Raw genomic sequence first — 8,697 nt, forward strand, 5'->3', positions numbered from 1 at the left:
TTTATTAGTAGTCTAACATACTTTACGTGGAATATCGCTCCCACTGTTCCCATGTGTGTGTATCTGTTTTAGGATCGATTACAGTTTTAGTATAATGTAAAAGTTCTCTGTGAATGATGAAATAGGGAAATCCCAGCAAACAACCACCGCTTCTTTGTATCGATGTTACGTAATGAAAAGTAGCAAGACTTGTTGAGTAAAATGTGCAAAAACGTGTTTTTCCAATCTAAACTTTCACGAACTATTCATTAAATAGTATGATAACATATGTTTGTTATTGAAAAAACACTTGGTCATCCTTCATGAACCAGTTTGTAATGTGATAAAAATACATAACCCTAACGAAGTCTAATACATTAGTAGTATGTATGTATGTATGTGATTTCTGTATCATTTCGAGAGAAAGGAATTATAAAAAGTGTAAAACGTTCAAGAGGGTAAGGGGTCAAATAGAATCTTATTTAGAAACTTCGAAATACTTTAAATAACAATTATTACATATGCTCACGCGAATTCTCACGCAGATTAATCGTAAATGACAAATTCAATCATAAGAACTTACAAACATGTGTAAGTAATTTCATTTCATTCATTGTTTTAATAGCTTTCCGTTCGTGATCATAATCCAGATGAGAAATAAAATACTTAGGTTCGGCTTTTCAGAAAGCGTTTGACACAGAGCAATATGAAATGGCTTGCAACGAATCTTATCTCTAAGTGTGGGAGATGCATTAACTGATTTAATATACGAGTGACTAGATGAAAGATAGTAGAGGATTATTATAAATGGGGTGAAGTCGAACTGGGTTAAAGATCCAAATGGTGTACCTCATGACTTAGTCTTAGAAGCATTACTCTTTTTGATTTATATTAATGACGGAGATGAAGGAACAGTCAATAATTTTCTTAACTTTGCTGATGATATCAATGTTTTGAGTGGTGCTGACTGTGAAGAAAACGCTGCTGAGTTCGGCAAACAAATGGCATATGGGTTTTAATTTTGATAAATGCAAGATAATGCATATGGGTTATCATGATTTGAATTATAATTTCGATGGAAATAACCTTAACACTGTCAAGAAGGAAAAATATCTTGATATAATGGTTCATATATTTCTTAAACCATCCAAGCAGTATGCTGTTAGTAATTTTAGGGCAAAGAGGATTTTGGGTTGCATCTATAGAAGTATTGATTACACCTCTAAAGAGGTTATAATTTATCTGAACACGTCATTAATTAGGTCATGTTTGGAGAATTCAGTTCAGTCTTGGGCTCCTTACCTTAGGAAAGACATTGAAGAGTTCAGAGGAGGGTTACTAAAATGGTACTTAGGATGGAGGGTTTGTCATATTATGAGAGATAAAGATCTCTAAACTTTCTTTTTAAAAAAAGAGCTAGAGGGGATATGATTGAAGTGCTTAATGTTGCAAAAGCACTTGATAATGTTGATGCATCAACATTTTTCATAATTAATTTGTCGTCTCTCAATATTGTTATGTTATAATAATTTGTAGATAATTTGATTTTAAACGTAAAAGCTGAAAGTTTAAATAATATGTTTTATAGCGGGATCATTTAAGTAATATTTGGAAAATTGTTCAAACAATACACAGTTGAGAATAAAGAACTATTTATGGAAGTAATAATATTTTCTTTAGGTGTTAGTAGTGTTTACTCATTAAGTTGGCACACGTTTGTATTGTGATTCATGAAACAAAATAACTTGTTTAACTGGATATGAGAATCAGTCTTGCTACTTAATAGTTCCAAGTATTACGCAAGGCAATAGAAATCACTGTTATTTTGTTGAATAAAAAGTCACGTCATCACTTAGTGTATATATATATATAAGATAATAATTTCATAGCCTTCGATCAGACTCTGGTGCGCACCTTGATTTTCACTTCGTACAAGAAAGTAAGTAACATTTTGTAATTATTCAACTACTCTTCGGTTGCTTGCTTTTTGAGAAATTGTTCTCATTATTATAAAAAAAATATATGTACAATACTAACAATGTGAAATTCGCAATGAAGTAAAATGTTTAAAACTTCGCATTAACGGGTATAAACCACATTCACGTTAGGTAACAAGATAGTGCCAAAACTATACACTTTTGATACATTCGGATGAAACTTACGTGTTATAGGTATCGAACGTTGATAAGATGGACTAAATTAGAAAAATATCTGGCACGTTCTACTAGGACATCTAATAATATGTATATATATATAATAGGATATCAATAAACCTGAAAAGAAAGCTTTAATAATAATGTTCGAAATTTTCTAATGACACATTGATATTTAACATGTTAAGAATAATGAGCTTTGAGATAATCTTTAAAATCTTGCATAAAAAATGTATGTAATCATTTGTTATGATGGAACAACCCCATTAACGAAGAAAATATATTTTATCTGATCCTTTTCTCTCTTAAATTCTTGTGGCTATATGTTCTCTTGATATCAGTTTACTAATTTTAATTCTGTTTAGTTTTATGCGTACCAGTATGGCATGCTTCAAAATACGAAATTTATTGTGTTTTTTAGATAATTATCATGAACAAGTCAACGATCTTTCTTTTATGCCTTTTGATATGTGGAGTTGTAATTGAGACTGAAGGTCATTGCAGGTACCACTGTGTACTCCTTTACTGCAGACATGGTATTTGCACATACTTATGTACACGGATTTGCCATGGTGTGGTTCCATACGAATTTAAAGATAAACCTAAAGGTAATATTATCATGTAAACAGGTTAGATCTATCTATTAATATATTTTTTTCCCTCAAAACAATATTTTATGTATTATTGCTTATTCAGTTGACACATATGCACACTTTTCAAAAGTACTGAATGTTTAAAGGAACGAAAACTCTTAAAACGAGCAGTTAGGTTGTACCATAGATACAAAAAGAGAATATAGTAACGTATATTTACTATTTCTCTTCACTCAGGTCTCAGGTAAGGAGAGCTAATTATATATTAGCTGGAAACAATGCATAACCAGTATAATGAGCAGAAATTTGTTGTGTGCAATGTAATTAAAGTATCTTAGGTACTAAAGTAACAATTTTGATTTTGTTTCACGTTAAACACAAAGCAACACAATGGACTTTATTTTCTCTGCCCACAACGGGCATCGAAAAACGTAATCTAGTGTTGTAATATCAGTGATGTCGAGAAACCCACTTGTTGAGAAATTTATATGCAAAAACCGGCTCGTTTGGGTTGAGAAAATATTTTATATAAAAGAGCTAACAACGTTTGGACCTTCTTCGGTCATCGTCAGGTTCACAAAGAAAGAGGTAACTGACCGAAAGCTGACCACATGTTTGAAAGGGGTGGGTAACTGAGTGTCGGAATGTAGAGGGCGGTATTAGATGTTTGAATATATAATTTTATTTATTTTATTATACTAATATAGGAATAAAGGCGTTCCTTTATATTGGTTTATTTTGGGTTTAAGTTGTTGTATAAGTAAGGCTTCTTTAATTTTGCGTTTGTTTATGTTTGTTTCTTTATTTAGTATTTGAGTGTTTTCTATGGTTATGTTGTGTTTATTTGACTTGCAGTGTTCGAAAACGTGTGAAGGTGACTTTTATGTTCTTTGAATCTGGTTTCCATTTTTCTACTTGTTTCTCCAATAAAGAAGTCGTGGCAGTTATCACATTGTATTTTATAAATAATGTTGGTGTGGTGTTTGTCAGTATAGTTTTTACATAGTATAGACTTCAGTTTTGTGCCTGGTTTTTGAATAAATTTGGTATTAACTGGAATGTCATATTTTCTTACTAATTTTTGCCAAATGTTGGTTATTTGTTTGCTGATGTCAGGAATATATGGTATACAGCAGTATATGGTTTCGTGATTTTTGATTCGTGAGATATATTTACTTTAGTTGGTTGATTTTGCTTTCTGTCTAGATGTGTGCGTATAATGTTTTCTACGGTTTGTGGAGGAAACTTATTGATGTTGATGAAGTATTGTTTTATTTTGTCTAATTCATCGTTAATTTTATCTGGTGAGCATAGTTTTATGGCTGTGTTTATTTGGTTTCTTAGTATGTTGAGCTTTTGTTTTGTTTGATGTGCTGAGTCCCAAGGAATGTATAGTCCAGTATGGGTGATTTTTCGGTGGATTTCTGTTTTGAATTGTGTGTGGGTTCTTGTAATTTTGAAGTTAAGAAATGATATTTGATTTCTTTCTTCCTTTTCACATGTGAAGTTAATGTTGGGATGTATAGAGTTAATGTGCTTGAAAAAATTAAGTATGTATTCTGTAGATTTGAATCTCCCAACCGTGTCATCTACATATCTGTACCAGTATAGTGGTGGATGTAATGCTGTGTTAATTGCTTGTGTTTCAACTTATGTCATAAAAATATTGGCTAGAACTGGTGATACTGGGTTGCCCATGCTTAGGCCATTTGTTTGTATATAGTTTTGGTTGTTGAACATGAAGTTTGTCTTTATCGTGGTGAATTCTATTAGGGTTGCTAACTGGTTACTGGGAATTTCAATAGTTGGGTTAGGGTCTCGGATATAGAGTTCTAAGGCTATCTTGTAGGCTTCAGTGGTTGGAACTTCTGTAAAGAGGGATATAACATCGAAACTGGCCATTAAGGCTTTATGATTAAGTTGATTTAGATTAGACTTGAAATTAAAAGAGTCTTTGATGAATGAGCTGGCTGATGTTACATATTTGGAGAATGCCCATGCTATGTATTTACCAAGATTGTAATTAAACGATTCATATGTGGACATTATTGGTCGTAATGGACAATCTGGTTTATGAGGTTTGAGGATGCCGTATATTTGCGGTGTGCGTGAGTCGGTTTTACGTAGGTAGGAATAAAGTGTTTGTGAAATTGTGTTGGCTTTTTTATTTGTAGTAGTAATTTGTTCAGTTGCGTATCGTGTGTCTTTGTTGGATTTGTGTGTATTGGTTTAAATTTGTTCGTGTCTGATAGGATATTATTCATTTTTTTGGATGTATTCATTGGTGTTCATTATGACTATAGCGTTACCTTTATCTGCTTTTAGAATTTTTATATTTTTGTCTTGTTTTAGGTTTTTAATGGATTTAATGTCTCTTTTTGTAAGGTTGTTTTATTAGTTTTCTGTTTTGTGAAATTATGTTGATGGTTTTGTGAGAAAATTCTTTGAAAAATCGTTTAAGATGTTGTTTTTAGGTGTTTCTGGAAAATATAAATTTGTAATTTTACCTGGGAAGTTTGGCTGTAGGATGTCAATAAATTTATCTAAGTTGTCTTCTTTCTGTTGGTTGTTTTTGGTTGTTTCCTTGTTTTTCTTCTCTGTAGAAAATATCACAAGTCTCCTGGCTGGGTCTTCTAAACATGTTTTGATATAAAATATTTTCTCAAACCAAACGAGCCGTTTTTGCATATAAAAAAGTGTTGTAATATCGTCTGCCAGTAAAAGTATTCTCATTCGAAAAACAATGTTTGTATTAGATTAATGTCTTAGCAGCTACTCCAAACTTTTCCGATACTGAAATGCTGCATCTCTCAGTTCCAGAAAAAATGTTACTTTACTAATCATACGCATACCTTAATCACTTTCATACCTTTTTATGTAACAGAGAAAAGAGTGGAATTCAAAGAGGGAGAAAAAACCACGAGAATTTGATTTAAATGAGTAACTGACGTCTTTATGCAATGGTAAGTATATCATCAGTTATTTGATAAACTAGTGTTACGAATATGTTCAGTTTCCTTATTATGGTTGCCAACATTTTTATGTTTTGGTTGTTCCTATCACAAACTAACTCATACCAGCGTAAATATAATCGTGTTGTTTATTACTTTTACTCATTGTAACGGATTTACGATAATGTATTTATTTTGATATCTGTAATTGTTTTGCTTAAATATATATTTCGAAATGCATCTATCTGACATATTGTCAAATGTGTATTGCAAAATTCTCGCCTGTTTTCTAAATTTGTAGAAGAATCTTAAGTGTAAGAATCAACAATATATGATTTACAAAAGCACGAGAGCACTTGTTGAGCCAACTGAGCTTTCGAAAACCTCGTCTTAACTTTGATAAATCGATGCGCCAACAGGCAGTTTACATTTTATTCTGTTGGTTTGGTAATATTAGTATATTATAAACCTGGGAAGTTCTAACTGTAGTTAGAATTTATTAATCTGGTATTTAGAGATACTTGATTAGAAGTGTTTGCAGATGTTGAACATAATTAACCATTTAACATAATAAAATTAACTTCAAATATTAATAAGAGGGCATTAGGTTCTGTTCTTTCATTCCTGAAAAATTATCTTGTAAGTGACGTGTGAGACCTGTGAAGAATAGAACTATATAAATCAAGTTTCGTATTATTATTATTTATCTCGGACGAATATCCGATTTATTTTATTACGTTCGTTACGTATTACGGTTTCCTATAACCGAAAATTTGAATTTAGAAGTTTATTTAGTTATTACCAATATTGATCTATATACTATAGGTCTAATACTGAATATTTTAGCGACGAACCAAATACACGACGAGCAAAGAAATCCTGAATTGATATTGTTACACCTCTCTTAAGCCAGCGCTTTCTTTTCTTAGCTGGCTTCACGCCACTTAGAAGCATATATTATTAATTCTTGCTCTCGAGAATCATGTGTAAATTTTGATAACAGGCGGGCTTCTGCAATAAATGTCCAACAATATACGTCACTCGCATCAAAGAGAAACAAATGTAGATATTAATATAAATTTATAACACTGAATCTGTTACAATCATTATTTAAAATAACTGTTATTACAAATTTTATTGTTGTTTATATATTAAAAAAAGAGAATTATGTGTATCAATATTGTTGGCAAATATCATAAATGTAATACATATCGACATTTAATCGCCTCCTAAATTTAAATTAGAAATTAACTCAGTTTGAAGTCAATCGTAATATGTAACATAATAATTCGGAGATTCGTCTGGGGTCAATGATAATACGTAATATCATTAACACACAGAAATAAAAATAGCTTTTGGTTCTTACTGGCAGTACATTACTTTCTTCCTTTGCTTCTCGCGATTGATTTATTTTAAGTAACATATTTTGGTATTATTTTCTGTTGTTGAGCTCGTGTATTTTATATTATTTTCTCAAACTTACAACGTATATGAGATTAAAACGTTTCAAACTGGAAATAGTATTTATTTATATAAATAAACGTTAATGTTTGTAAATGTCTATTTGTTCAAATTTCTTGATGAATCAGCATCAAACCTGACATTGTGATACAGGATGACACGATGAAGGTCATGGGGTGTTGGAAAAATTAATTGAAATTACTTTCTATAATAACAAACATATACCCGCTGGTAGGATAGTGTTAAGTTTATGGACTCACAACTCTACGATCCGGGGTTAGATTCATCGCTTTGGTCACTGGAAATAGCTCAATGTGGTTTTGCATCAATCCAAACAACAATAATAAACCGATATAGCACGATAAGGTTTGAATAGATTGTTAAGTTTTTAATAGATTTAATTGATTTTTAAGTATAAAGATGCAACATGGATTTTCTCTGCGATATGCCTACTTCAGATACTAAAACTCGGAATCGTTGTAAATCAGCAGACATACTTCTGTACAACTAGAAGTAGATTATGAAAATTACAGTTTGCCAAAAAATAACTAAATCCAAAAGATTATCACACGATTCACTTTTTCTTGTATAAAACTTGTATATTCAATATATATTAATATTTTATTTTTCAGGATCTTCTCTTTAACCTGTGAGAGCTGGAAACATCTGATTTACTTCTTTTATTCTTTTACTTATATTAAATACGTCTTTTAAGGTGTAAGCTGATTATCTTTACCGAAAATGTCAATAAAAACATTTAATATTTTGTTTGGTCATTGTTATATATCTCTGTTGTAATTATAAGCAAGACGTTTAATACTGAAACATTCACAAACGACAAAACTTATAAGAAAAGAAAAAATGTTTTTTAAGGTCTCGTTATCTTTGTCCACGGTGAATAATTATGAGTCATTAATGATTCAGCGGTAAGTTAAGAGATCTTATTTCATACTTCCTGTTTACAGAGATGGCACAATTTTATTTGAAAAGGCTGTTCTGCAAAACAATTTTGAGTTGATAAGAATAATACTCTATAAAGAATATATTGTTTGAGGAGCAGATTCTTTTGTCTAACACAATTGTTTTAGTTACCCCTATGGCGGTCATAGGTGAACTATCTCTCTACACCCATTTTGGAAATCTCTTCATATCCGCCGCCTCTCCAAATTTTAATGAAAAGATACAGAGATCAACCTTTCAGATTCAAAAAAGTCCTACAAAGTGTTTTGAAGTATATAACTCCTTTGCACGAGGAATAAACAAGAAATTAATGTCTTTGATATTTAAGGGACAAAACGGTTGTTTTCACTAACGTTAATGCACGATATACTCAGGTGGTTAAGGAACTTGATTTGTAATCTGACTTGTGTGTGTCAGTCAGTCATCAAATACTAAAGTTATATTATATTAAGGATGTTTAACTTTGCAGTTTGCACAGTCTTTAGGGACAAGTATAATTTGTATAATGTTTAATATAATATATATACACACACTTTGATTAAGTCGATTTAAATTGAATCTCCACTCTACTTGCAAATAAAACAAAATTTAATGCACCTC

At 31.2% G+C, this 8,697-nt stretch overlaps 1 long non-coding RNA gene across 1 annotated transcript; it reads left to right on the forward strand.

Annotated features, from left to right (window-relative positions):
• The first annotated feature begins 1,760 nt into the window (after window positions 1–1,760).
• LOC143223226 (uncharacterized) lies at window positions 1,761–7,903 on the forward strand. Its single transcript, XR_013012766.1, has 4 exons — window positions 1,761–1,918; window positions 2,554–2,740; window positions 5,610–5,688; window positions 7,770–7,903. It is a non-coding gene; the product is annotated as an uncharacterized LOC143223226 (long non-coding RNA).
• The last annotated feature ends 794 nt before the right edge of the window (window positions 7,904–8,697 follow it).

The sequence above is a fragment of the Tachypleus tridentatus genome, chromosome 8, assembly GCF_004210375.1.
Source record: "Tachypleus tridentatus isolate NWPU-2018 chromosome 8, ASM421037v1, whole genome shotgun sequence".
NCBI lineage: Eukaryota > Metazoa > Arthropoda > Merostomata > Xiphosura > Limulidae > Tachypleus > Tachypleus tridentatus.